This window comes from Colias eurytheme, chromosome 27 (genome assembly GCF_061535395.1).
Source record: "Colias eurytheme isolate Ceu_HAF_F1 chromosome 27, ilColEury1 Martin Lab GWU primary, whole genome shotgun sequence".
NCBI classification, from domain to species: domain Eukaryota; kingdom Metazoa; phylum Arthropoda; class Insecta; order Lepidoptera; family Pieridae; genus Colias; species Colias eurytheme.
Window position 1 is genome coordinate 2,963,451 of NC_143006.1, and position 26,098 is coordinate 2,989,548.

The following is a 26,098-nucleotide window of genomic DNA, read 5'->3' on the forward strand; positions in this document are numbered from 1 at the left end:
ACTTATTACGAATTCTGCAAATGCGTTCTCAATTCTATAATATAACAGTAAAAGGAAGGAATTAGGACTCCAGTAAGGCTTACAAAATCCATTTTATTATAATTTCAGTAAACGTTTCTCAACGCACATTTTTCGTATATATATTTTACGGCGATAACGTTCCCCCTCTGACTGGAATATTAAGCTGTATGTCATGATATTATTGATTGCCTTTACAAAAAGGCTTAAGGCTTTTCCACCAATAATGAGCGAGGATGTGTAGCGAGGAGTGTGTTTGTTTATAACCAAGAAGCTTATATCTAATACACTGGAGATTTCAGTATGAACGTTAACTTGTCAAGAAAATATGACGTTGAATGACGCCTGTATGTTTTTTATCCCTTTCACACCTAGGTAGTTAGATGTGAAAGGGATAAAAAAACATACAGGCGTCATTCAAGGTCATATTTTCTTGTTACAAGTTAATGTTCATACTGAAATCTCCAGTGTATTAGATATAAGCTTCTTGGTAAATAACCAATAGTATCGCTACAATCGCTAAACGCTTCAAACGTTAAACTATATCTATACTAATATTATAAAGCTGAAGAGTATGTTTGTTTGTAAACGCGCTAATCTCAGGAACTTCTGGTCCGATTTGAAAAATTCTTTCGGTGTTAGATAACCGTTTCATCGAGGAAGGCTATTTATCATCACGCTAAGACCAACAGGAGCGGAGCCACGCGGGTGAAACCGCGGAGCGCAGCTAGTGAAGTGATATGATTGGTTCTTACAAACACATTCCTCGCTACACACACACATTGGTGGAAATGCACCCTAAGGCATGTAAAGGTTACAATGAAAGCATAAATAGATCGAATATACTTTATTGATTGACCTTTGAGGTTCACATGAAGTACGATTGAAGGCCATAATTGCCAGGGATTTTTGTAAAAATAACAGATGTTGTAGAAGATTGCTTCGACCTTTCGTAAGAAACTAGGTATAGTCCGCGGCGGCACTCATATGGTAATTAATTAACCAATCTATACTATTATCTACATATGGGTGATTATACAAAAATGGGGTAACTTTTGAGGATATTTTGTTTACTATATTTTTTATATCAGATTGTTACAAATTAGGGTGTATATGATAGCTAATGTAATGAATATATTCTTCCAAATCGGGCCAGCCAGTTTTTTAAGTAGATTGTGAGATATTTTAAATTTTCTGAAATTGGCCTCCAGGGGACTGACGAGGCTAACATGGTACTGATAAAAAACAAATTTTGTAATATTCTTAAAGAAATTGAATGAAAATTACTACAAATCTCTCAGTTTTAATAATGGCACATGTCTTTTAAGTATTAAAATCACTTAGTTACGTTTAAAAATGATAATTAATAATATGTGATACTGGGAAAAAACAATGTCTCAAGTTTCAAAACAGCCTTCTGACATTTAACGCTACGTGAATATTCTTACTCTCTTACTTAACTTTTTCTACTTTGACTTAGTTTTACTTGATATTTCAAGTAATTCACAAACAATAGAAACAAAAAAACGGTCAAGTGCGAGTTGGAGTCCTAAAAAACCTATTTTTTATTATGTTTGTAACTAAAAATTTAAACTTTTAGCAATTTTTCCTTATCTGTGTTATAAAGACGTTGCTATTTACCAAGTAGAAGTAAACTATATAGCAGTTTATAGTAGACTGTATACACTGCAAGCATCCTGTGTGTTTTTTTATTCCCTTGCGAATATTTAATTTTGCGGAAATTTGCAATATTAACGGATGTAGGTATCTTTTGATTGCGTTGCGTTATAAGTTTGATTTTTTTACAGCCCCAAGGGTTCTTAATCTTGAGTATCCAATATAAATTTCAGATTGATACCTCCACGCGTTCCAATAAAACGTCTTAACAGACAAACGGACAACAAAGTGATCCTATAAGGGTTCTGTTTTTTCCTTTTGAGGTTCGGAGCCCTAAAAATTTACCAATATTTATGTTAAAAGTACTAATTATAGTAAAATTAAAAACCAAAGTCTCGAATGAAAGTCTCATCTGAGTTTTCATAAGAGCCCCTTGACATTTTTATAATGTTATTAAGTATATTAATTAACTTTTGTTATTTTGAGGTAATTTTACTTCACAGTAATATACGTATACGTATTTATCTGATAAATATAAAAAGATATGCCCTGAAAGCATCAAAATTAATAATTAAAATAAAATAAGATCTTTTTTAATAAAATTATTAGTAGTTTGTTTCAATAGCTCTTTTCTTTGCTACTCTTTCTTAAATGTTTCTTCCCTAGTCAAATTCAGGTTCTTTTAGCGTGGCGCATGATGTTTTAAACTGAAATATAAAATAGAAATGCTTATACCAATAGCAATCAAGATAAAAGTTCTCAAAAACGACAGAATCATCAGTACTATGGGGTCGCGTCAGTCCTCTGGCACGATATCTGACAAAGGACTGATGCCAGCGGATTGATGAAAAGGGACTTAATAAGAGGTTATAATCACAAATTATGTTTTTTTGCCTAATTTCTAATATCAATAAACTATATTTTTACAAATCATAGTTAACCATTTATAAATGAAAATAAAAATCGGATTAACAATAAAATAACGACTCACCATAGGACTGAAATGTTGACTGGCGCAGCAAGATTTTAGAGGACAAACACAACCCTAGCGCTGGTACAGTTATGACGGCCGTCAAAATATGCGGTGCACAAGTAACTTCATTACCAACATTAATACTTAGACAGGGATTTGACCTCGACTTGGTGATATTTAGCGAGAATTTCAAATTTAAAAAACACACAACGGACTGACTAGTGAAAACGATGACAAAGTTTAATTTTATTTTTTAAATAAAATGGAAAACATTGCGTTATGAAATTTGTAGTATATAATACTATGTACATCAAAGATTGTAGTGTTTTTGTAAGTTTTCTTAAATCGATGATAATGTTTAAACGATAGTCACTTGATTGTTGGTTTTCGGAGTTGTGACATGCCAAAGTACTGACATTTGAGGTATTAATTTATTTTTTTTATTCATTTGTATTTTAAATAAAGAAGTGAAATTGAGTGACCAAATAAAGGAAGCTTTATTGTTTTAAAATAGATTGTTATTTGAATAAAATATAATAAAACTTTGTTTAAATTGGCTGATGACATCGAGTTACCCCATTTTTGTATAATCACCCATATACACATGCTCGCCAACTTTCCTGTTTATAATAGTAGTAAGATGAATAGGAAATTATTTTGACGACTTACTTTTTTTTTTTGTTTATCTGTCTCTATTAAAAACAAAAACAACTGTATCAAAAACGTATGTAACACAATAAAAACTTAAAACAACACTACAAGAACAGTTGAGTTTGTATTGCGAAAGTAGAATTGCTTTTTCAAACATCTCAACTTCAATTTATCAAGAATAGTTATCTAAACACCACATTGTCTCTGAAAGTCCATTTAACTGTAACAATGTAGTTGATTGCGAATCCATCGTAGTTGCAGTCGTTCGTGACAATGTGCAGATTTATACTGTATGTTTATTGTTTATACTACATTGTGTCTTAATACTTACAGAATAAAGAACTATTTTCAATAGAAATCATCTGAAGTTGAAGTCCTTTATTTTTTAAGAAATAATAATTAAACGAGTTTTTTTTTATTATTTTGGTGGATAAAAATTTAAACAGGGGTCTATATGTAATCAGTTACGAAATACGAAAACTCATAACATAATGAATTAATTATCATACAGTACAGAAAATATGTTTTCTTAAAATTAAATCAAATAATTTGGAAAATCCAAAAGTGCACGCCTCATAATTTTTTTTTAATAAATATTTATTAATTATTATTTTTGTTTATTTAATAACAATTAAACCACATCGAATCAGACCCTGAAAAATGAAAGGGGCATAGTCAAGCGTAAGAGAAAAAAAAGACTCGATTAGTAAAGTATTTCGGTCGCTATCGTGTTAACAAGAAAAAGGATCCGCACATACAGACACACGGACGTCCAAGACAGAACTTTTTTAAACTGTTTTTTAACTAGTTTAAATAACAAAAATGACATCAAAAATATCATGAACGTTAAAAATAGTGTTTTTTCTTAATATGTGTGTGTATGTATTATCTTACAAGTGCAATGTATGATACATAAAGACATTTTAAGTTTGAAAAATCAGATGTTATGCGCGAAGTGACAGTAGTACCCACCTCAACGCTTCGCTTAATTATGAGGCGTGCAATAAACCTAATCATATTGATCACTAGCTGTGCTCCGTGGTTTTAACCGCAGTGCTCCGCTCCTGTTGGTCTTAGCATGATGATATATAGCCTATAGCCTTCCTCGATAAAAAGGCTATCTAACACAGAAATAATTTTTCAAATCGGACCAGTAGTTCCGTGATTAACGCGTTCAAATAAACAAACTCTTCAGCTTTATAATATTAAGTATAATAAATCAGATATATTAGTATAATAATTTACACTTTTAATTAAATTTGAACATTTATTTTATCGATTTGTGTATATCTAAGCTATTAGATAATTTAAAGACGCAAATTGAGAAGTGGAAGTCCTGTAGCCTGTAGGTAATACAGGCATTATTGGAATAGTTTTCAGTATTCCGGAGCTTTCAAGAGAATGTTGAGATCACAGAACATATAAAAGAGGTTAGAAAGGCATTGTAGGCGGGGCAGACGCGCTAAGGATATGAGCACTGCTCACATCATCATCATGCATATGATTCGTTCCATTTTAAATCGCGTGATCGCGCGACGCTATGATTGGCTAGATTTGAAATTGCAAATATGTGCGTAAGCGGACTTGCACGGACTTGGCCACACCCATAGGCGACACCGGTTCTTATAGGAACGGCGAATTATTGCCATTCTAACCTCTTTTATATGTTCTGTGGTTGAGATATTCCTTTGTCGTGTAATCTAATGAAGAAATTAGATATCGGCTTGTTCTAGAACGGAAGATATGTATTAGGTATGTATATTGTATATCTTTTTTAATAAATATTGTTTTTTGAAATGTACGAATAATGAGTAATACTCATAAAATGATTGTATTGTCACTAGTCAGTCCTTGATAAGAGTTAAATTTGAATTCTGTATCTAGTTTTAAAGTAGTTCGTCAAAAACGTAATTAAAATTATGGATACTGCAAATATTAATGATAGTAATAAATATGTAGCAAACATTAAATATTACCCATTGGCCATTATATATTACAAACCAACAGAAAGCCACATTATTCCTCAGTGAATTAGGCTATATTTCATCCCGGGTCAACCGGAGCGGAGCCGGGACGAGAAGCTAGTATCCTCTTGAGATTTCTCTTCGAAGACATTAGCTTTTATACTAAATCGATAAGGACATTAATGAAATGGATTTGATATATATAAAGATATGGAATAAGAAGAATTTCGATTGACATCAATAAAGAATATGTAACCTAAGCTATAATATTTGAAACGAGCTAGCGTAATTATTTCTGTTAACATTTTGAATTTTATAAAAAAATATTTCCCAATGTATTTGTCGCTAGGTCAAGAAGCCGTTCAATTCATTGCCTAGCCAGTTAATAAAATGACAATATTAATTAACAGCCTGAATATTCAATGAAACAGCAAGACAAATTATTAAGATCACTTTGTTCAGCACTTCTGAATTCTTCTACAGAATTGGTATCTAATTTTTTCATATTAATCAATTATTACATAACATAGAGCCTTTTAATATATAAAACCGGCCAAGTGCGAGTCGGGCTCGCGCACAAAGGGTTCCGTAGCAGCAAATATAATAAATTACAGTTAAATCAACCTATCTCAAAAACTATAAGAGATACTTTGATCAAACCAAAAATCGTTGAAAGAGTTAATTAGCATGCATCACCTCTATTTTTTTTAGAATTTTATACCCCGTAGTTATAAAAATAGAGGGGGGGGGACATACTTTTTACGACTTTGAGAGCTGATATCTCAAAAACCGTTCACTTTAAGAAAAATGTTTTTTAGAAAACTTTATATCATTTTAAAAGACCTTTCCATTGATACCCCACACGGGTATGTACATCGAAAAAAAAAATTTCATCCCTCAGTTACATGTATGGGGGGCCCCACCCCCAATTCTTTTTTTTACTATTTAGTGTCATATTTTTGTAGCGGTTCATACAACACATATTCCCATCAAATTTCATCACTGTAGTACTTATAGTTTCCGAGTAAATCGGCTGTGACAGACGGACAGACGGACAGACGGACAGACGGACATGACGAAACTATAAGGGTTCCGTTTTTGCCATTTTGGCTACGGAACCCTAAAAATGACCTACAACATAATATATTGGAATATATACGTTCACAACAAAATTATCTTCACGTTTAGCCTACGGACTGCATAATGTAACAGCTATGCAGGCCTACTTAATCTTTAATACTGCGGCACTGTCAAAGGGAAATGTACCTTATTTTGTTAGTGATTAAATTATGTATGGCTTGGCAGACGATGTTTTGTGTGCGTGGTCTATCTTACTTGCGTGAGTATTATTTATTTGTGCCTTCCCATAATTGGAAAATGGCTGAGCCATTTTGGGTCTACCTTTTATTAAAGATAGGCTCATGTAGTAGAATTTTGGGTACACAGTATAGACCGGGAGATACTGACACAAAATTTCGAGTCATTTGTAACAGGATGGCGGTTCTACAGGGGTCTTAGTACGCAATGATAAAAAGAAAAATGATGGTGTGATCGCTGGTATCGGTGGTTTAGTCGCGTGGGCGTTAGCCGAACTCGTCGGAAAAATAGCGAAAGTCAAACGATTTGTAACACAAAAATTTTAGTATTTACCGATAGCCCATAAAAAAGAAGTAGGCGGTAGTGTCATGCCATACTTTTCCGGTGTGACTTACAGCCCGCCATACCGACGCGAATATGTTGATTTAAATAAAACAATTATTCAACCATTTGTACCAGGCTAACTTTTGCACAGGTAACCATCGTCGTGCAGCCATTTACGAAAATCGCTATGCCATACTTTTCGGACGATTCCAAATGGTCGCCATACCGCCGAAAATCTGCAAAAAAAATTTATTTCGCCAAACTTTTTGTACCAGTATTGCATTTGGATTTTTGGAGAGTATTTGATAAAATGTGACCATTATTATATTTGCCATACTTCTAGTAGGGGGAAAAAGTGCTGTCATACTTGAAAAATTAATTTAGTATTAATTTATATAAGTGAAGATTTCCAACACCTAGATCTTTGAAATTTTGTATTTATATTCTTTGATCCTCAAACTTCCAGGAAAAATAAGTGCCATACTGTTACAAATCGTTTGACTTTCGCTATTTTCCGACGAGTTCGACTAACGCCCACGCGACTAAGCCGCCGGTACCAGCGTTCACACTATCATTTTTCTTTTTGTCATTGCGTACTAAGAACCCTGTAGAACCGCCATCCTGTTACAAATGACTCGAAATTTTGTGTCAGTATCTCCCGGTCTAGTAATTTTTGGCATGTGATAAGGTTTGAACTTATCTTATTCACCTTTGTTCTTATTTTATCGAACTTTGAAAATTAATAAAATTTAGACTTAATATTACGAATATACGAAGAGCGTGTGTGCCGAGCACACGAGTCAGAAGTGAAACTTCTTTAGGCGCATTGAGAGTAAAACTTCAAGGCCGCGCCGTCATGGCAATAGGCTTCTTTCGTTCCGAAAAAATTAGAATATATGAAATCACGTAGGTAATATTTTGTAAATAGTATGTACAACAACTACAACTGTCTACAACAACAACTATAACTACCTACATGTACAACAACAACTATATCTTTCTTACAATTCTTATTTTTTAAATGACTTCGATATGTGAACGTGAATAAAATATAGGTACCCTTTAAAGATCATAACGACAATTTTATGAAGTAAAAGGAATAAAAGCGAAGTTATCGGTTGAAATACATTTCCAATTGATCGAGTACCGCTATAACCACTATTTAGTATTTATCTTTCATCCGTGTCCTAGTTAGGATTAGCACTGAATACTCGAACTCAAACATTTATTTATTTAACTGGACGTTAAGAAGCGCTATTCAATCGTCAAAATGCAGAAAATAATAATTTACCGAATCGGAAAGCAATTTCTACAGAGAAGAACTCAGAAGTTCTATTATACATGATGATTATGTAATTAATTAAATTACAGAAAAAGCGGGAAAAGCTGCGTGGTAACTGATAAGCTAGTTAATTTACAAAACACTTAAACATTAAAATTTTCATTACGTGAATATTAATCAATTAAACCATGTTTAATTATGAAAGTTGTTATTGTAGGCTGTGTCAGAAATTTTATGAAATCTATGCGGCATGCGGTGCTGAATTTATCGTGTCAACTAGTTTTGAATATTAAAAATGCACAAGGATATCATAGCATCCGAATATACTTAATATACATCATAATACAATATAATAGTACAAAGGGGCATAGCCACATGAATACATAGAGTTATAAGAAGTTACCTATAACTTACCTATTATATTATTAAAATAGGTAAAGGATAATAATTAGTATTTTATGGTAACTAATAACCACTTACGAGTAATCATGTTATTGTACAACAAGGAGCCTAAAAATATTCTTATCAAATTAATATTCCTTAAGTAGGTACATTATACATATAATGTACTAGCTATTTTCCGCGTTTCACAAAGCGTAACAGACAAACAGACAAACTTTCGCAATTAATAGGTATATTACTATTTAATTAAGGTAATTTTGTAAGTACTTTATTATGTAGCTATTTAATTTAATTACAATATAGAAAACAAAATCTAATTAACCCATTTCGAATGCTATGTAATTGAATATTGTATTGTTAAGCCTTTAATCTGGTTGAAATTAAATTGTGGGATTTGTAACGAAGTTGTTGAAACAAATTTCGCGTAAAATTCAAATTTTAAATCATATTTCAAATGTTTTATTGTAATTTTTCTGTTAATATGATTTTTTTTTATTAAACACAGGATTTTAAACGATATTTTATTTTCGTCGAATATCATGATTATCTACTTACTACTAAATACATAGCTTTTTTGTTTTTCTCTTAGGTACTTTCAATACTTTTATTAATGACAATACCTACCTACTATCTGTTTAGCTAAGGATGTGTAGAAAAAAAATATTTGACTACTTATTTGTTATGTTATTTGTTAAGGGTCTAACATCGTTTCAATATTTCACAAAAATAATTAAGAATCTTTGTTCGTTCAAATTAGCATTTTTACATTTATGTAATAGATATTTACATATTATATTTTGTTAGGTGTCCGCTGCCGAATTTATGTTTTTCTTTGTGTCGTGAAAAAACAAAAATTGCCACCAAATAAATCTCCACGTATTTCAGCAGGAATTTTTACCCATTTAAATATTAAAATCCATCTGTAAACAGCCTTATCTGGGCACACAGGAATACCGTTCTTATTGTTAATGCGAAAAAATTCAAATCCGCCTGACGACAGTTTGGCCTAGTTTATTTGTGGAAAAGCCCGCAACTGAATAAAATGTAATTTAAAATTTACAAAGGACATCAGCTAAGGCTGCATCCAGAAGCTACGTTTTATTGCGATTCAAATACAGAATTTAAATATAACGATTTGACATTTTAAAATTTCAAATCGCTTGAATATTCTTTCTCGGAAAAGATTTCTGTTACTTACATCGCATCGTTAATTAGGTTCCGTCCACACAGAACATTAAAATTTGACGTTACGTATAAGGGTAAGTTTACAAGGCGCGTTTTGCGTAAATAACGTTTGTCAAACAACTACTAATGCAGTTAATCCTGTGTTTAAATACAGTTTACAAACACTGGTAACTTGCTCAAAGAAGTTTAAATTAATGGACTAAACATGTACAAAGCGCTTGACACAAAAATACAAAATACAACAAAAATATTATTTTAGCCACGGCTGTAATTTGTAAAGCTAATCTAATATGTTAATTGATAGATCAGTCTTCTTGATCGTCGATGAAAAAGAAACTTTACAATGGCAAAGTAAAAATCTTTATAATATATTCAAATCATATTCTATTAACGAATTAGCTCTTTTTTGAAGATTTTTTAAATTTTATGCAGTTTTTATTCTAATCCAAGCAGAGAAAAATACAACGCATAAATTATTACATTAGTCTCATAAATTATCAAATTTATTGAATAGTGCTTCTAGAAGAAGTCTAATTGAATAAAATAAATGTTTGAGTTTTTGAAAAATAAATACCAACTACATAAAAATAACAACGAAAAGCCACATTCTATTATAATCCGGCCAAATTGAAACGTACATTCACACATAGATATACATAATTCATTCGAAGCCCCATTGTCACAAGATTGTGTTAGCAAGGAAAATTTGAGAAACTACCGTTATTATACCGCTGAATTCAGAAGCACTACAATTTAATAAGAACGTTCATTAGTGAATTGGATTTGGCATTCATTTATTCTATTCAGCCGGTTTATATCTTTATTGCAATTATTTTTACTACGAGTTATTTTAGCAAAAGTAGGACAAGTTTTAATTTTTGAGAAGCGATGAACTAGTTTAAGGCTGCGGCTTTGCTTACTTGGGAATCGGGTATAACCTTTGTTCTTACAGAAATACAATTAAAAAAGATTCATACTAAAATTATAAGAAAATAGAATGATAATTGTTATCTGCTTACAGCGTAAGATCTGCAATATAATATCACTAAATTTGGTTTCTCACTTATATTTCAACAACAATAAAATCCTCCAAGGATTATCTTCGAAGAACAGACCATCTTTAGATTAAATGCCCGTATCATCCTATCATTTTATCGTTTGCTTTGTTCTATTCTGATAGTACATATCTATGATATAATTTATATTCTTTGCAAGATATATAGGTACATCATCAATAAGCATTAGTTCCTATTAATGTTTGTTGTTGCTATTGTGTGCAATTTACCAAATTTGCAAAAGGCTCTTGACTCTTGAGTCTTGACTGTATCCTATACTATACTTAGTAACTGCGTCTCCCATATTCCTTCCGACGTTCAGAAAACAGAGGATCAAACATACAAACTTTCCATTTCATAACATTAGTTGGACAAAACTTGGTGAAATCTTTGCACTCATCGAAGGCTCGAATACTTCGAAACTTCCCAAACAATCGTCCCTTCACTGAAAGGAGTATTGTGTTCAGATCGTTGAGACACAAAGGCCTGCTTTGATCATAGGGCAGTATTATAAATGTATTGTGGGGATATTTTTGTTGTTCCTCTCCATTCCTTTTCTGTTCGTTCTTTTTATGCCAGTCATACGGTAGACCGTATAAATTGCATATGTGTGATAAGGATTTTTGATCTCGTGGTATTTTGGCTTGTCCTTTGTTTGGTTTTCAATGCAATTTATTTCTGTGCTTGACATATGCTCTTTCATATGTCTTTTCTCTCAATTTCAATTCTCTTCGAATCGTTTCAAACGTCTTGTAGACAAAAAAGTCCTTGCTGATAAATTTCCGAGAATATTTCTTTAAAATGCTCCTCAGCGTCGTCATAAAGTAAGATTCCTTGACTTTTTGAGCAAACGAATTTAAAATGAAAAATCGGGCGTCGGCGACTGCCGCCTAAGGGAATACGTAGTTCTTGGCAGAGTATCAAAATTTTATTTTGTACACAAACTTCAATGTTCAGCTTGTCGAACCATTTCATGGGATTTATTATGCTTTTTATTGCTCTGTCCCTTTGATTTACGTCCTCAATGTTGTATGAGAGGTACCTTATATTGAAGTATTCTTAACCTTAAAAATAAATATGGAAAAAAGTTTCAAAGATTTTCGAGTACAAGAAAAAGGGGAGTTAAAATGTTATAGCGAAATATTATATCAAAGTAGAACAGTAAAAACATCAACATGGTTTTCAGGGGAGTGGATATATTACAATACTTATAAAGCTGAAGAGTTTGTTTGTTTGAACGCGCTATGCTCAGGAACTACTGGTCCAATTTATAAATGATCTTTCTTTCTTTCAATTTGAAAAATTCTTTCGGTGTTAGATTAAGATAGCCCATTTATCGAGGAAGGCTGTTAGCTAAATATCATCACGCTAAGACCAACAGAAGCGGAGCAATGCGGGTGAAACCACGGAGCACAACTAGTGTAAAAATTAAACATAAAAATTAAACATAATAGCAGATTTTATAATTCAACCAGTAGGTTACGAACGTGCAATGACTATTAAGGCTTTGAATATTTAATTATACCCATACTAACATACGGTAGCTTATAATTTTAGCACACTCACAGCTAATTACACTGGTCTGCAAAGAAATCCTCCTTTGAATAAAAATATGATAAACATGGAGATTTTAACATGCTGAATCTAGATCTGCTTTCATTTTTTTTGTATCACATCTAAATTTTTTTTTATAGTCGTTTTTAAATACCTCAAAATTCTGTATTGTTTGGTAGTCTCTCTTGCAATAATGCTATTTTATTCGATCTATATGATATTTTTCATCACAAAAACGACTTGAATTTATAAAACTAGAACGAAATCTACTGAAGACATTATTTTTACACTTATTTGTAGAGAATTTATAGGCTTCCGTAGTTCTCATCATGACTCCGCGGCGCTCAGTTCAAAGTAAAGTTTTAAGGTGACGGTTGATGATTTTATCCTAATATTTTGGTAAAATTTTTATATTGTACTGATAGTTGATACATTGATGAAAATTGGTGTATAATTTCAACCATAAAGCAAAATTGAATCACGTGTTATGGATTTTTAAACGACGCAACATTGAAAGCGCGAGTCTTTAGTGTGGTCTCTAAAAGACTGCAAATGCAGAAGCTTAGATAAGACTTAAATTATGAAATTAAGCTGACTAAAGCTGTAAAAAGAGTATCTGGTGATCACTATGAAATATTTCACCAAAGTTTGAGAGGAGATACGGAAAAGCTAACTGAAAATATAGTAAAATATACCTACATAATAAGTTGGCAGCAAAGCTTGCTGATTTTACTTGATCGATTCGTCGCGAAACTCCTCATAAAATATTAAAAGAAAAGAAAACAACTGATTGAAACAATGTAAATAATGTGTAATTATATTCTCTAATAGTTTTTAATGGTTTTTTTGACATTATTTGTAATATTTAAACCTAATTATTAAAATAACGATGTATTCTTAGAACAAAAAATTGGTTTCTTTCAAATTAAACCACAAAAAATCTAGACGTGATACAAATTTTTTAAAACTTAATTTCTGTTCAGAAGTATCACTTCTATAATAATCTTGTGCAAAAATAAGAAGGAGCGCGAAAAAATTTTTTTTGCAGACCAGTGTTATCAAAGCCTACCACAGCTCAAATCAGATTGAACGTTAATCCATTCATTTACAAGTAATAAGTATAAATGTATAATAGTTGAAAACCACAGACTGTACAAAGTGTTACTAAAACTAAACCATAATTATAAAATATTGAATTTTTAATTTAAATTCGCTGAGACATGCCACGCTCTATAATTTCTCAGGTAAAGATAAATTTATTCAAATAATTTTTTTATTCACTAATTCTAAAATCATGCAATGTCATGAGTAACATATTATAAAAAACTGCTAAGTGGAGATTTACTTGCAATAGCTAATACCTAATCTAATGTCGCCTACTATCTAGGTACATACTTTGTATAAGTTTTTATATACTACTAGCTCTCCGCCCACGGCTTCGCCCGCGTTTTCAAAGAAAAACCTGTTCCCGTAGGATTTCCGGGATAAAACCTATCCTATGTCCTTTCTCGGGTATCAAAATATCTCTATACCAAATTTCATGCAAATTGGTTCAGTAGTTAAGGCGTGATTGAGTAACAGACAGACAGAGTTACTTTCGCATTTATAATATTAGTATGGATGCCAGATATACCTTATTACGTCTGCGTTCGTTTGAAAATAAACACTTTGTTGAAAATACACAATTAAATCGTTCTATTCGTCTGGAAGCTACGAGGCCACACATATACCTACAAACAGTTACATCAATTGGTAATATGTTGAAAGTTAAAACAAACATTCCTGTTTACTAGGTACATTGATAGGAAAATTAATTTACCAATTTTCTCGAAATGTTGTTGTTGAAAACATTTACCGATTGCGTGATATATTTACTTTGTAATCATAGTTAATAAATTATTTAATATATTTGTAAAGTATGTGATAGATAAATATCTGCACTGCATTTATAATATTTGTACGCAACTAAAATACAAAACGAGAAATGTTTCGCAAGGTAAAATCAATAAACAATTTACGCTGCTACCATAATTCTCTTTCCGCGGCAGTCGGGTAAATACAAAAAAGAACCGGGATTTCGCTTACGACAAACTTTCACATAATTTAATAGGTATTAGATTATGTGAAAGTTCGTCTTTTTGTCACGTCACAACGGAGCGATTTTATGGTATGATTGTTGTGTCTGCAAATAAATAAATATGTAAATAAATAAATCACTTATTGCATAAAAACATGGTACATACAAAGATAAATATATTGAAAAATTGTTTCAGTATTAGATAGCCCATTTATTGAGGAAGGCTATAGGCTATATATCACATTAAGATCAATAAGCGGAGCAATGCGGGTATAACCGCGGGACACAGCTAGTCAGATAAAAAAATATATTTAACATCTCTCGTTACTTTCTCAAATATTCAACATAAATCTTCAAATAAGGAACTGAATTATTTCCCTTAAAAACTCTTAAGAATACTTAATGAGATCTTTCGTAATCTTTTGGGAACAATACTTGAATATAACAGAATTTCAGGTTAAAAATTACCAACGTGGGTATAATGTTGATGATTTATCTACCTTTTAAAATATTTATTTTTTTAATTATACGCAAACCTACGCAGGTAATTCAACTAAAACTTAGGGTTATAAAAAATAGTATCTATCTCTTGAATATAACTAATCTATAAAATAAAAGATACCTACCTAGTTATTTTAAATTACATTATAGCAAACAAAATTCCTTTCAAAACTATTCCCTAGCAAACATAAGCTGCAACAATACAGACAATCTTTAAGCGTAGAGTGAATGGGTACCTACTAGGGAAGCGCGTACCATCTTAGACCACATCTTAGCTTTCCATCAGGCGAGATTGTGGTCAAGAGCTTCTCTATCAAAAAAAGTAAAAAAAGGCATACATATTTTTAGTTATCTATATGTTAAAATACACCCCGTCTACAAAATCCCAAGCAAATTAATCACCTCATTATAAATTGGTTTTCAATTATCGCTATAATCAAAGTGCTTTATAATTTCGCGATGAAAATGTGAAGGCTACAGTGTAGGGCGGTAGGGCGGGGTCAATCCATCTTACCTAATGGTAGAACCTCACGCTAGTTTTAGATTTTATTAACCCTTTATGTATGATGTTTAGTGTTAATAATGTAAATAGCTGATAAAACATAGATAACAATCTAAATAGATAAAATATTTGAATAGAATATTATAAACACGACTTACACATATAAGGCTTCATATAATACAAAATAACGCAATCTTTCATACAGGGTTTCCTTATCATGATCAGGTGTCGATACTTTGTAATATTCCTTTGTGTGATTTGATTTTATAGAAAAATACTTTAGTCACTGGACCTTTTATGGAAATAAATGCTTATAGGAAACTATCGCAGAAAAAATAAATCGTTTGTATAGGATTTAAGGTAGCAAAGCCACCAATTGTTCCATAATATAATTTTTGAAGTAAAACTTTTATAGGCGCGTTGAGAAAAAATTCAAGGTCGCGTCATGGCAATACCGTCTTGTCATGGATGGCGATGATTTTGGTGTCTTTGAATCTTGCCAAAGAAGTTTCACTTCTGACACGTGTGCTCGGCATACGCGCTCTTTTTTCATATTATTTTTCTTCTCTTCAAACGAGTACTTTTTCCAGATTTTTACAAAATGTTTGATTGACACTCAGCTCATAATGCTGTCTTTCTAATAAACGATGAATCCGGAACGAAAAATTTATTTTAATTAAACCTGATAATATAAGTTCAACTAAACAAACAAACTCTAGAACTTATAATAAAATCATACGACAGTATTGCCATAGATAATGTAATAGTATTACTATGTTTTCTTTGTAAACAGTTTTGTTTCTCTTCACAAAACTACTGGATTTGGTAGACATTTATTATGTAAATAGACTATGACCCGGAAAAATATATAGGCTATTTTTTATCCGGGTAATACTCGAAAAGCGCCTTGAAGTAATATTGTGGAAAGGAAACATGGTGTATGTTTGTGAAATGTAGTATTCAGAAACACTACAGTATCTCTAAAATGATTTTATCCCCTTACTAGCTGTGCCCTGCGGTTCTACCCGCAGTGTTCCGCTCCTGTTAGTCTTAGCGTCATGATGGTAAATGGGCTATTTAATACTGAAAGAATTAAATATTAATTTTTAATTGAATGAAATTTAATTTAAATTTTATTTAAAAGTGAAGTCCCGTGTCCCCGTAGTGGGGTAGGGGGCAGATGCATTATTCATACATCTGTTTCACTGATCAATTTTTTCTTTAGGGACAAGTAGGTGATCAGCCTTCTGTGTCCTGCCAGACCGAGACATTTTTTTTTTTCGTCTCCACCGGGAATCGAACCCAGGACCCCTCGGTTCTACGCTCACGCGTCAACCACTGTACCGAGGAGGCGGTCCATCAGATATTATATTCTTTTAAATTTTATTTACTAGTAAGTAATTCCTGAGATTAGCGCGTTCAAACAAACAAACTCTTTAGCTCTATAATCTTATATATAAAAATGAATCGCAAAATGTGTTGGTAAGCGCATAACTCGAGAACGGCTGAACCGATTTCGATAATTCTTTTTTTTATTATATTCCTTGAAGTACGAGGATGGTTCTTATGTAGAGAAAACGTAAATATTATGTACCACGGGCGAAGCCGGGGCGGACCGCTAGTATAAGTATAGATATTAAAATTTGATACCTATATTTAATAAATTGTATTAATTGAATTGTAACCTTCAAATCTTCTAAAATAAAGTTATTTTCGTCACTTACGCTCAAATATAATATAATTATTAGAGCTATACCGAAGAAATTCCCCGCTAGTTCGACTTCGAATGACTCTAAAAACATTTACCCATTATCACAGCTAATAAAAGCAATATCCACATTAACAGACCTAATAAAAATTACTACAGCCTTTGCATGAACTTTATTCAATTTGTTTGAATTTCAACCTTATTACATTGTCATAGAGTGCAATTTTATCTATCTTGTGTGTTACTGTGAAATAGAGTGAAATGGACATTTTAAAACCTTAAAATATACATTGTTCGCGTGACTGTATTTACGTTGTAAATTGGTTTTAATTGGTCTCCTTATATTTTGTTAACTTTGTGCATGTGTGTTTATAATAATTTACCAACTTGCTTTTCTGCCTGGTTAGACTTAATGTTAGTACAAAATTTAGTCTGACAGCAGCTAAAAAGGCGAGATCAAATATAACGTATTCAAATAATCTAGAGTTACAAGTGGTATAACTATACGCCTTTTATACCAAGATAAATGGTATGGTACAGATGCTCACATTTTGTCTAAAACTTAACAAGACGAAATTTGGCTTTGTCAAAGTAATCGGAAAACTTAAAGAGCAAAGCTTAAAAGACTGATCGTATCTGACTAGCTTTCCACACGCTGTTTCGCTTGCTTTGTCTAAAACTAAAGGAATAATATACAATCTTTCTCGAGAATCTATCTACTAAATAAAAAAAAACTGTATCAAAATCCGTTACATAGTTTTGAAGTTCGCAGCATACATAGAGCCGAGACAGTAGCAGACAGCAGGAAGTGACTTTGTTTTATACTATATAGTGAATAGTGATCTAATATGCATAATTTAAATAGATGAGACTTGTATACTCTTTTTAAACAAGCCTTTTTATATCTCTTCAAATGGATTGAACCTTGTACCTTTTCAATTGTAACAATTTTCCGCAACCATTGTACTATTGTGGCCTTTTAGGATCGACTCTCCTTTTACAAAAAGGGTAACCATATACCGTTGCCTTTACGTATAAATGTATAATACCTTTATTCGAGTTTACGTAGATACTCGTAACCTTTTCCGAGTTTTCTGGTTTCAAGGACGTTTTATTCCTGTACCGGAATACCTACCGTATTAAATGTGAATATAAACATTTTTCATTGTTGCCTTCCGTAGTAAATAGGGTATCCAACACAAAAAAGAGCATGGGTGCCAAGCACACGTTTCAGAAGTAGAACTTCTTTGATCAAAAGATACCAAAATCGTCGCCTTACTCCATGACGTGACGGTATTGCCATGTCGCGTCTTAAGAAGAAGTGAACTTCAAAAAATAATTATTCTGTCAGTAGTTCCTGACATTAAGACGTTGTTTTCATGATTGGAAATAAAATATTGAAGTAAACTTATTTAAATTACATACGTTGAAAGAAGTTGTTCTAAAATTCAATTTTGATACGACCAATATATTATTTTCATACCAATAAAACGCATGAATACAAACGTTCCAATTTGAAATGTAATTTTTCTCATGAGAATGCTAGAACATTCCATATTGTTGCTTGTTTCTGTGTAGCATAGCAATAGACCAGACTAGGCATATTTATGTTAGTTCTCTATGAAGATAAATTTACTTTTTGCAGAGGGAATTTCTTATATAATACTAGCTTACCGCCCGCGGCTTCGCCCGCTTTGTCTAAAACCTAATAAATCATTATACTAAAACCTTCCTCTTGAATCACTCTATCTATTAAAAAAAACCGCATCAAAATACGTTGCGTAGTTTTAAAGATTTAAGCATACAAAGAGACATAGGGACAGATAAAGCGACTTTGTTTTATACTATGTAGTGATTATGACTAAATATAAATAATTGTATTTGTGCTCATTAAAGAGCATGTTTTATAGTTTGCTAATGGGTAATAACTATAAGTATGTATACCAACTTTATAAACGATTAATTATATTATAATACAAAGGTACATATTAATATGAATGTGAAAATATATCTGTTACTCTTTCACAGCTGAACGACTTACCTATTACACCGAATTGGATGAAATTTTGAATGTAAATAGTTGAATACCATTGAATTAATTAATTAATAACCATTTCACACCAAATTGTCAACCTTTAATCGTGAATGTTATTGACCACTTATTGACCATAGTTTTCATCGCAAGTAAAACCGCGGGCCACAGCTACTAAAACCAGCTATTTAATAATTAACGTTTCCCTAGAGCTAGATAATTACAATTTACAAACGAGTGAAAGCAATTTTCAATTACCCTCAAATATCTGTATTTATTTTTAATTAGTGTAAATTGAATCTTCTCTGTATTAAATACTAGCAGCTTGCCCCAACTTCGCTCGGGTTTATAGTTGGAATAAAAAAAGTCTACGTTATTCGATAAAGATGTAGAGACAAACAAACAAATAACTAACTGTGCCGCGCAGTTTTACCCACGTTAAATCAAGTATTTATTGGCTTCACTCGGGTTTTCCAGAAAAACCCGCATAGTTCCCGTTCCTGTGGGATTTCCGGAATAAAAAGAAGCCTATGTCTTATTCCGGGTCTTCAGCTACAAACATACCAAATTTCATTGTAATCGGTTCAGTAGTTTTTACGTGAAAGAATAACAAACATCCATCCAGCCATCCTCACAAACATTCACGTTTATAACATTAGTAGGATGTACAAATTATATTAGGTAGTGTAACATTTTATCCATGTCCGTAAAACTGGTTTTTTGAAAGACCATGTGTTTTTTTTTAAACGTACCTACCTACATCCATCCTTAGTACCTTTTTATAAAATTAGAACAAACATATATACATCCTTACAACCATTTTATTATAGTAGAATAGTACAGATTATATTAGAAACAAGTAAAGTAAGATAAATGTACTAAAACCTTTGCTAAATCCTTTATCGATTTAGAGCTTCCGTGCTGAAACCTAGTCCACTTTTCGCCTATTATAGAACTAAGGTGCGCCATGCGGTACTTAAACGATCCATTTAGTAGAGTAATTTGATAAAATGGAGTTTATTTTAAGATTTTTAGTATAGTGAATGTGATAGGTGAAAATTTTGATACTGAAGAGCGTAGAAGTACTGTAATATTACATTTAATAAATCTTTGTGTCTTTATATTCGGCTTCGCCCGCGTTTTCAAAGAAACTTTCGTATGAGATTTCCGGGATATAAGAGACTATGTCTCATTCTGGGTCTTCAGCTACCTAGAAACCAAATTTCATTGTAATCGACTCAGTAGAATTTGCGTTAAAGAGATACAAACATTCATCCATCCTCATAAATTTCGCATTTATAATTTAAATTAGTAAGATATAATAAACAGAAATTAATACAGTTGAAACATGAAATATTTTCAGTAATTGTACATGCATAGTTCAATAATTATATTTTAACGGGATATACTCAGAAGGCCATCAGCCTACGTAAAAGGTGTAACAACGAATACAAACTTTCAGAAAATCTCCTCTTCTTCTTCTTTGTCGATTCACTCTTGGCAGAGTGGTCGTGGTCACGTTGAGACGTCCACATCGGTGGTAGAGGCGGACACAGCTTTCCGCACGATCATCTCCCGCCATCTCTTCCTGTTACTAGACTGTCTGGCGCAGTCTGATACGCGAATTCCTACAGCAGATTTCACTTGGTCGGTCCAGCGCATTGGTGAAAATCTCCTATAACGATCTAAAGGCTTTGTCAGACAGGACGCGTACTTAGCGCGCGTCAGAGCGTTAAGTTGACGCCGCGATATGACGCTAAGATGTGTTCTACTACCATCGTAGAATACCGTCAAACAGAGCGCCGGCGCTAGCAGTACGCAACGCTCTGTCGCGGCGTTAGGACGCTTTAACGTCGGGTGTTGTATTTTTTTACAAATTTTATTTTAGCGTCGGAGTTAATAGGCGTAAAATAATAATAAAATACTGCATAATGACCGAAAATTTGATAGAATTGGTTAGAAAATATCCATGCTTATATAATACGAAGGATTGTTCATATAAACTATAAAGATATATCAATGAAGGCAAAATTGTGGGCACAAATCGGAGAAGAAATTAATGAAACTGGTACGTAAAAAATTCTTCCGACTCCGGAGTTAATATCACTGTACCTTGTTTTGTTCGTAAGTAATAATTATGTAAACAACATGCAGCTTTAATAATATCAATTGCTGTGTCCTAACGCGCGCTAAAGCGTTCTGTTTGACGAAGACTCGCGCGACGTTAAAACAGGACGCTGTAGCGCTACTACGCAGCGCTAAAATACGCGTCCTATCTGACAAAGCCTTAAATCTACTACACTCAAATCTAAACCCACGAAACTATTTGCACTAGTTATTATTACACTAGATATTATACAGTATACACAGAATAACATAGTCTTACAAGTACGTTCAAACAAGGTGCTCTCAACAGTAAATTCACGCGAACTGGGCTATATGTAATCCTATTATAACATAAGCTTAACAGTATGTGAAGCTCACGTATTTTAAGATTACATACATAGGTATATATAATATTATATATCATAATGTATTAACACCTTAACGTTATGTGAATAGCACTTACCGACCTATCTATGTGTGAAATATTGATTACCTAATATGAATTTTGTAATATAGCTCAAGTAAGATTACTATGATAATAGCTGTAACCCGCAGTTTTACCCGCGTTGCGTCATAAGCAAATGTAATTTATAGCCTTCATCGATAATGCTACCAATGAAAAAATTTTTTCAAGTTGGATCAGTAGTTCCTGTGATTAGCACTTTCAAGCAAACAAATCATATCGCTTCATTTAGTTTGAAGCGATACTATTGGTAATTTACAATCATATTCCTCGCTACATATCCGCGCACATTATCGGTGGAAAAGCACCCTTACGCTTAGCAACACAATTTAGCGACTCATATCTATAGATAGGTACCTATACCTACATATATTAACGCTTTAACTATTTAATATGTAAAATACTTATTCCATCACTTGGCCGTATTTCTGAATTAAATATTCATCTTCAAAAGATTATTTTCTATCAGTCCCCGATTTCAAGGACGTCCTTTTGTGTATTATTTTCAAAAATATATCTCAGACGTCTTTCATCAGATTTTTATATTCATATTAGTATTTTTCTGTGGAAAATATTTGAAGATGGCAATGAGCACTACCTATATATATTTTCCAGACTTCACGTGAATTTTTAAGGTAAATTAACCTGATTCCTGTTCCAGGCATTTAAGTTTTCAGGTAGTAATAAGGCATTAACCTGATTCCACTTCTAGGAATCGTACCTTTATTTACCTACTAGCTTTGCCCCGCGGTTTACCCGCATTGCTCCATACTTTTTGAATTTAGCCCGGACATAGATACAAACGGACAAAAATTATAAAAACTATATTTTGGCTTCAATATCGATTGTAGATCACGCCCCAATTATTAAAAAAAAATCAGTGTACTTTGACTTTCCGATTTTATTATATTATGTTTAGATTTAAAACGATCATAATAAGACAAACGTACAAATGTTTGGGGCCGATTTTTCAATGCTTGGATAAAACTTATCCGTCCAACAAAGTATTACACGATAATATTAAAATGTCACGTGTCACTGTCAAATACGGGCAATTTAGAATACGTTTTTAAATACGGGCAATTTAGAATACGTTTGCGGCTTCGCCCGCGTTTTCAAAGAAAAACCCGTTCCCGTAGGATTTCAGGGATAAAACCTATCCTATGTCCTTTCTCGGGTATCAAAATATCTCTATACCAAATTTCATGCAAATTGGTTCAGTAGTTAAGGCGTGATTGAGTAACAGACAGACAGACAGAGTTACTTTCGCATTTATAATATTAGTATGGATTCGACGCATAAGTTTTAACCAAGGATTGAAAAATCAGCCCTAAATCGACGTCCGAGTAAAATCTCTAGTATTAAATTATTTAATCAGCATGTCAGCAAGGATTTAATGGCGAAGTTACAGACAGAAACAACAAAAAGAAATAACATCATAGTAAATAGTTATGGACGTTCTTCTTCTATTTGCCAAACCTCTTACCGCCCCTTACATAAATAATAAAATGAACAAACATACAACCATTGAAGCTACATAAATAATAGTAAAAAGGGACCAAAAAGTGAATTTATAAGACATGTATTTTGAGAAACATTCTGCATATCTTGAAACATGACTGTTCCGTACACAAAAGCTTTAATCATCTAAATGGGGAGAGCGTGCCAACTTTACAAAATGCCTGCTACATGCTGGTCATTTCTTGAAATGCTTTTATTATGTGACTGTTTATATTTACTACTAGTGGCCCGCCCCGGCTTCGCCTGTGGTACATATTTTGCAATAAAAGGTAGCCTATGTCCTTTCTCGGGTATCAAATTATCTCCATACCAAATTTCATGCAAATTGGTTCAGTAGTTTAGGCGTGATTGAGTAACAGACAGACAGACAGAGTTACTTTCGCATTTATAATATTAGTAAGGATAATATACAAATATTATAAAGCTGAAGATGTTTGTTACACGTGCTTATTAAAGGAACTGCTGGTTTGCTTACTATTTATTTATTGAACTATTTATTGTACCTACCAATTGCAATGGAATAAAATACAAGATATTGGGTATAGGGTAGGCGTAAAGTATATTTCATTAAATTACTGTGTTATTATAGGCTATAAATATAATGCTACCAATAGAAAGAGAATAGCGATACAAAATCACTACCTACATAGTATAAAACAAAGGCGCTTTCTCTGTCTCTATGTCCCTTTGTATGCTTAAGTCTTTAAAACTACGCAACGGATTTTTATGCGGTTTTTTAATAGATAGAATGATTCAAGAGGAAGGTTTTAGTACATAATTTATTAGGTTTCAGGCAAAGCGGGCGAAGCCGCGGGCTAAGCGGCTGTAAGCTAGTATAAATAAAGTATACAAAATATATAAAAAGTTAAAAGCAGACGAAGCTACGTGACTCAGCTAGTATATAATATAGTTTGTACCTGCCTCGTCCGCATGAAGGTGATTAGACACAATTTTCCTGCGTAATTTACATTGAAGCTTCAGCTTTTTGGCGCAGTGCTGTGTTATAGCGTAGCTTTACATGGATAAATTAGATTATATTATGTAACTAGAACTACTAGTTCCTGAAATTTACGAGTTTAGTATAGGTACTTTTATTAATATTGATTAATACTGTAATTGTATTCGGTTAAAATGTGGCCGTAGTCTTTTAAGTGTCCTATCTATACTAATATTATAAAGAGGAAAGGTTTGTATGTATGTATGGTTTTCACGCATAAACTACTGGACTGATTTTGATGAAATTTGGCACAGATAATCTTTAGACCCTGAGAAAGAACATAGGCTACCTTTTATTGCGAAATGTGTACCACGGGCGAAGCCGGGGCGGACCGCTAGTGTTTTATATGGAAATCCACTTGTCAGGATGATATCTACAATCAAAATTAAATTGTAATACTGATATGATTTAAAAGAGCAACTATGGAGTTTCTTGCCGGTTCTTCTCCATAGATACTGCTTTCCGAATCGGTGGTAAATGTAAAAAATATGTATTGACGTTTCATAAGTGCTTCTCCAAGAAGTCTAATTGAATAAATAAATGTTTGAGTTTGAGTTTGAAATCTACATACTTGTATAATTGTTGTTTGTATGTTTTTAAGCTATATTACATTCCATAAACATATTCCTGAATAATTTTGTTGGATAAAAGCCTCACTCAACGTTGTAACTTTTAGTAATCTGCGATAATATAACCTACAGGCTACAATGCAGATTTGTCGAATGTACCTATATTTCATCGCGTTACGTGCAGTGGAACGCTGCAGGTGAGGGTTTAAACTTTAAAAGATTAGGTCTAATATTTCAGGCGATGCTAGTTAGTATAATAATGTTAGTATCATAAAAGGCACATAAGTTTATTCGTAAAACCTCCTTGTAGTGTACTAATTCTATAATAACAGTGACTGTAACGTAACTCGGGAACTAACTCTAAGTTTCTGAAATATGTGCTACTTTAGTATATTAAATTCTAAATTCTTATATTTATATGAAACTTGATGATTGAATAGATATTAAACTAACATAACATTTAATTTTTGCGAACCTTTTTAACATTTTTCAGTCAATGTTGGATTCACTTCTCACGACTTCAGTCCGCCTTCAAATCAGTCCTTTTTTTACTTTTTTTTTATTTTTATTTAACATATTTCATAAAAAAATGATGAACTAATTGATAACAGACTTAATTCAAAGCTGTAATAATAATTTATCAAAAGAAATTACTCTACTTCCCTACCGTATACAGTCATAATTCGAACTTACTACTAAAAATGTTAGCAATTTGTCTTACATGTTTAGTGCGCAATCACAAAAGCAATGCGTTTCCCGTATTTAAAAAGCCTTTTCAGTTGTAAAACTGAGTCCGTAACATTAAAAACACTTGGCAGAGTGCCTGTACAGAGAGCCAAAGAGGTTTTTTATTTACAAGAACTTATTTTTTAAGTTGTACCGGCAATTTGGGGGACGACTATGTACGTGTTTGAAATTTTAAATAGAATACGAAACATGTAGGTTAGATGAGATGAGTATGAATAAGAAATTAATAATTAATGGAACGTTAATTTTAATCCATAGGTACCTACTATCTTTTATATTGCATTTTTTAATTATGTGCTTTTGTTATATGACTGTACTCATCACTACATACTATAAAACAAAGTCGCTTTTCCGGTGCCTATGTCCCGTTGTATGCTTAGATCTTTTAAACTACGGAACGGATTTTGATGCGGTTTTTTTAATACATAGAGTGATTCAATAGGAAGGTTTTAGTGTATAATTTATTAGGTTTGAGACAAAGCAGGCGAAGCCGCGGGTGGTAAGCTAGTTTTATATATAACTTTGGTAACTAA

General features: G+C 32.5%; 1 protein-coding gene across 3 annotated transcripts in view; it reads left to right on the forward strand.

The window, feature by feature from the left end:
* igl (IQ calmodulin-binding domain containing protein igloo) overlaps positions 1-26,098 on the forward strand; it is a 115,158-nt gene that overhangs the window by 73,326 nt on the left and 15,734 nt on the right. The gene's annotated exons all lie outside the window — the stretch shown is intronic.